The following is an 8,465-nucleotide window of genomic DNA, read 5'->3' on the forward strand; positions in this document are numbered from 1 at the left end:
TTACGAATATAAGTGAAAGTACCTACGTGCTCTAATCAAAAGATGCCTAGCGGACCACGACTGCAATAACCAGAACAAAATGAACAATTAATCATAAATTAAATGTACTGTCAGCAAAAATATGATTTATCGTTCATTGTGTGATGTTGTAGCTGACTGTGTTGCAAACCTTTTGCTAAGACAGGGATTAATGAGCAAACATGTGGTTCTGTTAATAAGGAAGTTGTTTTCCTGGATTATGCAAATTCTGAGAGTGACACCGTCACAACTGTGATACGAAAATGTGTTTTTTATTAAGACATTCCTTATGAAATAAGTAATTTCCAGCAATCAGCAGAGTCATTGAACAACGATGTTTTCACATACAAATGATTTTTATGATTCAACGACTGGATGTTGTTGTTATTATTATTCTTGATGTAATCGTAACGCCATTATTTCAACACATGATAGGTTCAATACATGGCGGCTATGGTAAATGGTGCAGGAAGACCGCGGGTTAACCGCATACATAAGGGAAGCTACTGGCAAGCTTTCTTCAATACCTACGTAGGCCGAGCCGCAGATTCGAACCCACTGGACAGAAATGAGATGTCAGTGGTCGGTAAAGGGGAACGCTTTAGACCACTCAGTCACCATGGGTCCATTCACCAGCTGGTACACGTACATGAATGTTTAGAATTTCATTCCGTAGCAGATTTTACTGATTTATCATTTTTGCTTTCGTCATGGCATGCATTTGTACAAATACATGTAGTTTGAAAATTTTATCACCACTAGTGATAATACCAGTATAAATTGTTTGCTACAAGCATAAGCAACGTCAACAACATGGAAATGTACATAAACATTTTGAAACAAGATGAATTAGGATGTAACGTTCCTCGGTTATGACCTTCTCAACTTCCAGTCCCCTGTGAACCATTATAAACAATATGTAACCATCATCTTCGAGTGTGATAAATAACAGGCACATAACTAATAGCTATCATTTGTGTACGTGATAATATATAATAATATATAATATATAGGTATATATGACAAACTAGTGCCGGATTAAAGCCTTCCAGGGCCCTAAGCACTGAAAATATTATGGTGCCCCTCCCTCCCCACCCCCGACATACCAATTAAGAAACTTAGAAAAAGGAATTAAAAGCTAAAAACAATAATCAGAACACTGGTAATGTCATATGAATTATTCACTCACTTTTATCATCACTAGCTAATTGCAATTTTTCTGGTGCCCCTGTTGCGCTGGTGCCCTAAGTACGTGTTTAATGGGCTTAATGGGTACTCCGGCCCTGAGGACGACCAATAGGTACTTATGTGTATTGTAACCACTACATTCGCAGGTGATAAATAACTGAATTATAAGTAAAGCAATCAAGTGTTAATGGTATGACTAGTACCTAGAGGATGGTTATTACATTGATAAATTTGATTTTATGTAATATTCCTGTAGTATTGTTGTTTCGCTCGCAGGCTTAACTTAAATATATATATATAATTCATAGTTGTATGTGTGCAAATGTTTCCAGAATCACAAAGTCTTTGACTGGGGACAGGTGCGTGGGAGTCGGAGTAGGATTCACGACACAGGGTTTCGAAGTCTTTCCATAGCGTTCCTGGCAAATATTTGCATACTATAGATCGTGTGTGTTAGTGATATTGTTATGATCATATAGCAGTGATATGATAAAATTGTTTACAAATATCTCTTCGCACTAGACAGCCTGTACTCAAACACCTCGAGAAATTGTAACGTTTGAACACGTCTGATGTCGCAATTAGGCACACGCCAATTCGGCAGCGACCGGCATGATCATAAGAATATTGTATTAAAGTATTCATCACTGTCCATTGTCGAAAATCGCAGCTGTTCCTGTTATTTGGAATCAACGATTAAATCATTTTGCGAGGAGTTTAACTACAAGAGCAACAAATGGAAAACAAAGAAAAATACAATTGACCAAAAAACGATAACGAAATGAAGAAAAGAACCAAACAGATTAAGCGAGAAGTAACCTATAAACCTACATAATGCAGGATAACGTATGTAGTAGGTTGGTGTGTCAATGAATTTAGTATGCATAATGAAATGTTTTATTGCGACAAATATTAACGCCACCTGAGTCGTAATGAAAGGAATATCGCCATTATTACGGAACGACTTCGGGGACTACTTTATATTGCCATATTGGAAATCCATCCGCCCATATATAATATATATCCTCCATATTTATTTAATTATTCTTCTTCTTCTTTCTCTTTCATGCTCTCCCTCCATATTTACACCACAAGATCAAATCTTCTTGCATTATTCAGTAATGATATAAATGTAATGTGTAATAATGAAACGTTTTCATTGATAAACAACAACTAGAAAAAAATACATCAAAAAATATTAAATGCGTGAGGTTGATTTTAAGTATTAATTGATTTACAATAATGTTCAGCACGCATAAGGCAAATTTTCATTATCTATACTTGCCATTGCCTGTTTGCATTCGATATACAGTGTCACCTATAATTGTATAAATTTAGCAAAAACTTTAATACAAACAATACAAAATGGAAGGAAAAACTGAATTAAATAATAAAAGCTGGTTTACAATCGATTGTACCTCTCATCGCACGTATGCCTAAATTTGTCAGCATTCGAGCAATCCTATACCGGATGAGTATTGATTGAAAACCGAAATCAAATGACTATCAAATTTTGGATAAAACATATGTTACTGAACTAGACTGCCAAATTCATAAGGCCACATTATTCAAGTTAAAATGCGGAAATACTAAAAATAAATAGGCTGATCATAACATTCAAACTCACAATCATAAACATATTCAGTTAATTAATTAAACGTCGTTACACTCGGAAAGCGTTCAAACTAGAGAGCTCCATGATAATAGGACCCCACCCAAAGCAATCTTTGACATATCAATATGCATCAGTTATGTATTAAGGTAACACTTTCTTGTGTAAAATAGTAATTATCTTGAACAAAAGGCACGATACAATGCATTACATAGAGGGTAACTATTGATAAGTCTTACCGTCTTGCTATATTTATATAGAATTATCGGTGTAGTAATATGGTTTATCTGTCTACAAAGTTAGCAACGTTGAAACACATATAATCATTGGAAAAAATCATGAAAAACTGACGAATGTCGCCGTTAATGATACATATTTAGGAGAAAATCGACGTTTATTTAGTATGACATTTAGTATCTGGATGTTAACACTGATTTCACCAAAAAATACAATACAAAATTATGACTTCACGAGTGAAATTTTTTATTATTTCTCCTCGAAACACCCACATATCCTCTATGTACGAAACAGCAAATAGTAACATGATTCTAGCACATGTATTGTGAAAGCATTTCATACCTTAGCCTGTTTTGGAAGCTCTGAAGTCGCACAATGCAGTGTCTTCTTTGAAATAATTGTTCAGCTGTTGCACATTCCACGACGCTCTTTGACTCATTGAATCAGGATATCTCACGACTTCATATAGGCGTTGTATATATGAGAAAGTGTCTCTCTATTTCATTATGTATTTGTGTTTAACATGCGCAGTTATATGCCTAAAATATTGTTAAAGAAATACACTAAAATCAGCCTTTCTCTCAGCAGTTAAGGGAAATGGTATAACCACGTGTTCTATGGATCCAAGATAAATGTTAACATTTAGCCATAAGGAGATATTTAACACCGGTGTCCACTATAAGCACAAAGAAAATATAATAATTGCGTTATGTTTTTCTCCTTTATTTTTCCTTGAAAAAATTTAGCCAGATAATAACTTAGTGGGGATGTAACACACTTATTGACAATTCAGCATTCATTGCTACCAATCCGATCACGAGAAAAGTCTGCGAAAGTACTAGGAATGCTGGAAAAATGAATACAAAAGTGAACGGATAAAGTTGCCCCCCCCCCCCCCCAGCAAAACAAATCCTGGCAAAATATAGAGTCTATCTGCATTGCAGTACCAGATTCTTCAGTTATAGAAAAGTTTGAATAATATTTCCGATAATATTCAGCCGTATCCAAAAATCGCATCCGTTCCGTTTTACATATAGGTACTCGGAATTAAGATCTGGCCATGATCTTAAATTCTACAGGTTTAACATAACAATATCCTCTATGTACGAACTTTGTACTAGTTCAGTGCTAATTTCAAGCACACGGTAGCAGCGATTGTATCAGCTGCCCCAGTAGATGTTTGAAAATCGTGTTATTGATGCTCTTCCTGAAGGGAAAGTCAGACTGACATCGGGTTTTCACCAGAGGACTTCTTATAATGGGGGCCCCGAGTGACCGAGTGGTCTAAAGCGCTCACCGTTCCGGATCACTGCTATCTCACCTCTGTCTACGTGTGTTCGAGTCCAAGGCTCGGCTAGCGTGTGTACGTGGGAAAGCCTGCCAGTACCTTCTAGTGGGTCGGTGGTTCTTCCCTGGGTTTTTCAGGGTTCTTCCTATACCAGTTATACTGGCCGCCATGTATAGCCTATCTTGTGTTGAAAAATGGCGTTAAACCCTACAACAACAACAACTTCGTATAATGTCTCGTTGGTTGTAAATGAAAATGAAGCCACTGAGGCCTCCAATATGTACATCTTGAACATTTTCTATTACTGCTTCTCTCGCATGATTTGTCATATCAGCTTGGAGTTAGATATTTTACGATGTCCACATGCTCTGAAATTAAAATGATACGGTCGGACATCCAATATGGCGAAAACGGTGCTATCTTGAAACTCCTGCTATGGATCGTCCTGAATGAATGGTCATATGAACGTTATTTTATTGTCGTTAATTCTCCTAGATGGTTGTCCATATCAACATTGTGCTTTAACCGGAGGGCTACTTATCATGTCTAGTTGTTCCAACATGGAGATGGTAAAAGAATGTTGTCAATATTGCAGCTATGTCGAAATTCTTGCTCATGATTTTCCTCCAAAACGAAATGTCATAACAACATTGGACTTTCGCCAGCAGATTTTGTATAATGTTATTGTTGTCCTAAACTAAAATGATGATATTCTGATGTCAAATATGGCCACCGTGTAGGCATCTTAAATTCGTCTTATTGCTACCCTACCTAAATGAAATGACATTTTGAAATGGGGTTTTATGGTATCTAGTTAGTATTAAAATAAATTGATACAAAATATTCCTCAATATGGCTACTATGACAGCCATTTTGGAAATATTCTTATCTCTGTCCCTCGCAGGTGGATGGCTATATTAACCATACATTTTCACCAATAGACTTGCTATGGTACCTAGTTGGTTCTAAATGAAAATGGTCTAAATTGTACAAGCAATAAAACTGTTACACCTTTTGTCTTGACAATCTTGCAGTGACTACCAGACCTGCTAGGATGATCATATTGACATATATTTTTCACCAAAAGATTTCTGATGATGTCTACTTCATCATACATGGAAATTGTGCCTAAACTAAATATAATATGGTGATCATCTTAAACATATCATTATCATTACTCCTTCAAAGCAAATGTCATAAATTTATGATATTTTCACCAGAAGACTTCTTATGGTGTATATTTGGTCCTAAATAAAATTGGTGTCAGTCTAACATCCAGTACATCCACCTCGGCAAATTTGAAAATCTTGTCCTTACTGAAGAATATCAGAGAATGTTTCAACGCTCAGAGTCAAAAGGAAGACCCAAAGATCTTATCTTGTATTCCAGGAAATTCTCTTCAAGCCATCATGGTATCAGTCCAGCGAAGGGACATCTGTGTTTTACACGGTCAGAAATAGTGCACTAATCTTTTGACAGAGATTACCAATGAAGGAAGATTCATAATTAAGGACAGACTAGGTTTTCCAATGACGTTTCAGTTTTTACAAGGGGTAATTTTTGTGTGTATGAATTAACTTTCTGTTTGTCACTGAAAAGTGTACAATTGTACAATTGTACAAATGGATATGGGGTAGAGTTGAACCCAGATTCCCTGTGGATCCACCATGAATTATACCTAATACTTAATCAGTCATAAGAACTTTACTCAGATCAAGTGGCATACGCAGGAAATTGAAAGTTGTAAATAGGAAAATGGTGAGTTATGATAGCAAGGAAGAATAACATGACTATATTATTGTGCCTTTCCTTCTTGACTAATCAGTACAGAGAATTCTTTCCTACTCTCAAGAAAAGCAGGAAAAGTGTTATTATGGTCCACAGTGATATGCTGCAGTTTGCTTAAAGGACGTGACACGCATGTTGTTAAACTGCTGTTTAAATACTGTTTAATATTGTATAAGCCTGAAACATGACAAAACTGAAATTGAATTTTACGAGAGTCAAATACGGTCCACACAATGAGTGCGTGTTTTCTTTTGGAGGATCTCTTTATTTGTTTTCAAAATAACTAATTCTTTATATTGGCATTTATAGCATTACTTTAGTCTTACTCTATAATATGTTTTAACAGATGATCGGTTACATCAGCAGCCACACAGCTTTGATGCGTTTTAATGGAAGCTTGGCATGAGGTCAACATTGTGATCTATTTGACATTTATGTAGTATCAGTCGTCAGCAGTTAAAACGAATAAATGGTTTTATCTTTAATTCAAAGAAATGCTCTTTTGGATGATTGATCATCAGTCAGATTGAGGGACCTTTGTAACAGGCATGATCAGAGAAAGTTTCACCTTTTGTCGGAGAATATCTATAACATTTCATGATTAAAGTTATATTAAGGGGATTATTTCATTTGATGGTTCAGTTTTGACAGAGGGTTATTTGGTTGGCTTCAAATGCTAAATTTTCTGCTGTCTACTGAGAAGCGTAGTATTTTAAAATGTAATTAGAGTTTCATTGAACCGAAACTCACCCTGGATTCGCAATGGATAATGCCTCATACAGTGGTTCCACTCACAATCCACCTTCTGCAGCAGGAAACAATCCTTATATGAGTAGGTGGTAATAACATGAGTCTTAACTTCATGTGAAGCAAGAAAGTCTTTAACATGTAATATTTTCGTTTAAAAATCATATGCATGATGTGTACGTAATGTAATACAAACTGTTAATAATATAATTTCAAGAACAAAATAATAATAATTAGCAATATCTTATTTTAGGTGTATTAATATTGCCTTTTCTTGAATCATTCGACCTGTAAAGTGTAAGCATCATATTTTCGACAAGAACAGTGCAAAACCATTTATAAACAAGTAACTTTAGATATTTGTGCAAGCATCTCTCGGCTCTAACCATCGTTCTTTCTCCGTCCATTCAATGTTCACATTTCTGGAGAATATTTTGGTTATCTTTTACGATTTTGTTTATTTGAGTCTTTCCAACATCAAATGTTTTGTCAAAATCCTTGACTCTCCTCTTTTCAGTGGGTCAAATTACTTTTAATCTTTTAAAAATAAAAGTGTTTGCCCCTCGACAACATGTCGAATTTTCTGCAATAGTTTATTCCAAATTTTACAACTTGATCACTGTTAAATTAAAATGAGCAATTAAACAAAATGCCTTGTGTTTATAAAGGAAGTGGTCTTGTCACTTTATTCGTTGTTCATTTTCTGGAACCTAGTTTACAATTATTTTATTTATTTGAGAGAATCCCAAATGGCTATCACACCAATTTTATATAATGCAAGCATGTGTTTAATAATACAGTGAATTATGTCGGGTAGATTTTGTAATCTTGAAAATTTTCGTGCTTTCTTGTGCTCATCAATACTGCACATTGCAGGTTTGACAAATATCGGCAGTAATAATAGCCAACAAATATCAAAGTGACACAACCTGACATTAGAGGGTCACGTCGATCGTAGTAACGATATTCGGAGTACTAACTTCTTTGTATGGATGGTAGTTTAGTTTTTTATTGGCATGTTTGAAAAAATGACGGGTAAATGTGAGTATGCATTAATATGTTAGCCTCTGGTCGCGTATAAATGGTTGCTGTAGTTCAGTGGCAGTTTCAAAAAGAAACTAGCCGCTAGACAAGGGACTCGAACAATACAGATCTGGTGACCGTCTGTGAAGTAAAAGGGGGACATTCAACAGGGAGACTATTGTACATGATACTTCACAACAAAGCTACTAAGATCAAGAGGCATAATCAGGAACTTACATGTTTTAAAGTTTGGTGCCTCAAATTTTAAATGATAATGGTAGGTCTAGTTTGTACAGAAAGGAATCAACATCTGTCTTTGTGACACAAGAGAAATTTCATTTGTTCGTCTACTACTTTACCAATCAGTAATTTAATTATTTCCTCCTATTAGAACAACAGGAAAAGAACACTTATGCTCCATAGTGAAAAGCCGCAGTTAGCGTAACGGATTATACACGCTCGTTGTTGAACTGCTCCACAAATCTTGTTAAATCCTTTTATCAAGACTATATGATCTTAAAATAGTTAACACAAAAGATGTATACCTCAAGAAGTTTTGTATAA

The sequence above is a fragment of the Sinohyriopsis cumingii genome, unplaced genomic scaffold, assembly GCF_028554795.1.
Source record: "Sinohyriopsis cumingii isolate HCF-2022 unplaced genomic scaffold, ASM2855479v2 utg000229l, whole genome shotgun sequence".
Classification (NCBI taxonomy): Eukaryota; Metazoa; Mollusca; class Bivalvia; order Unionida; family Unionidae; genus Sinohyriopsis; species Sinohyriopsis cumingii.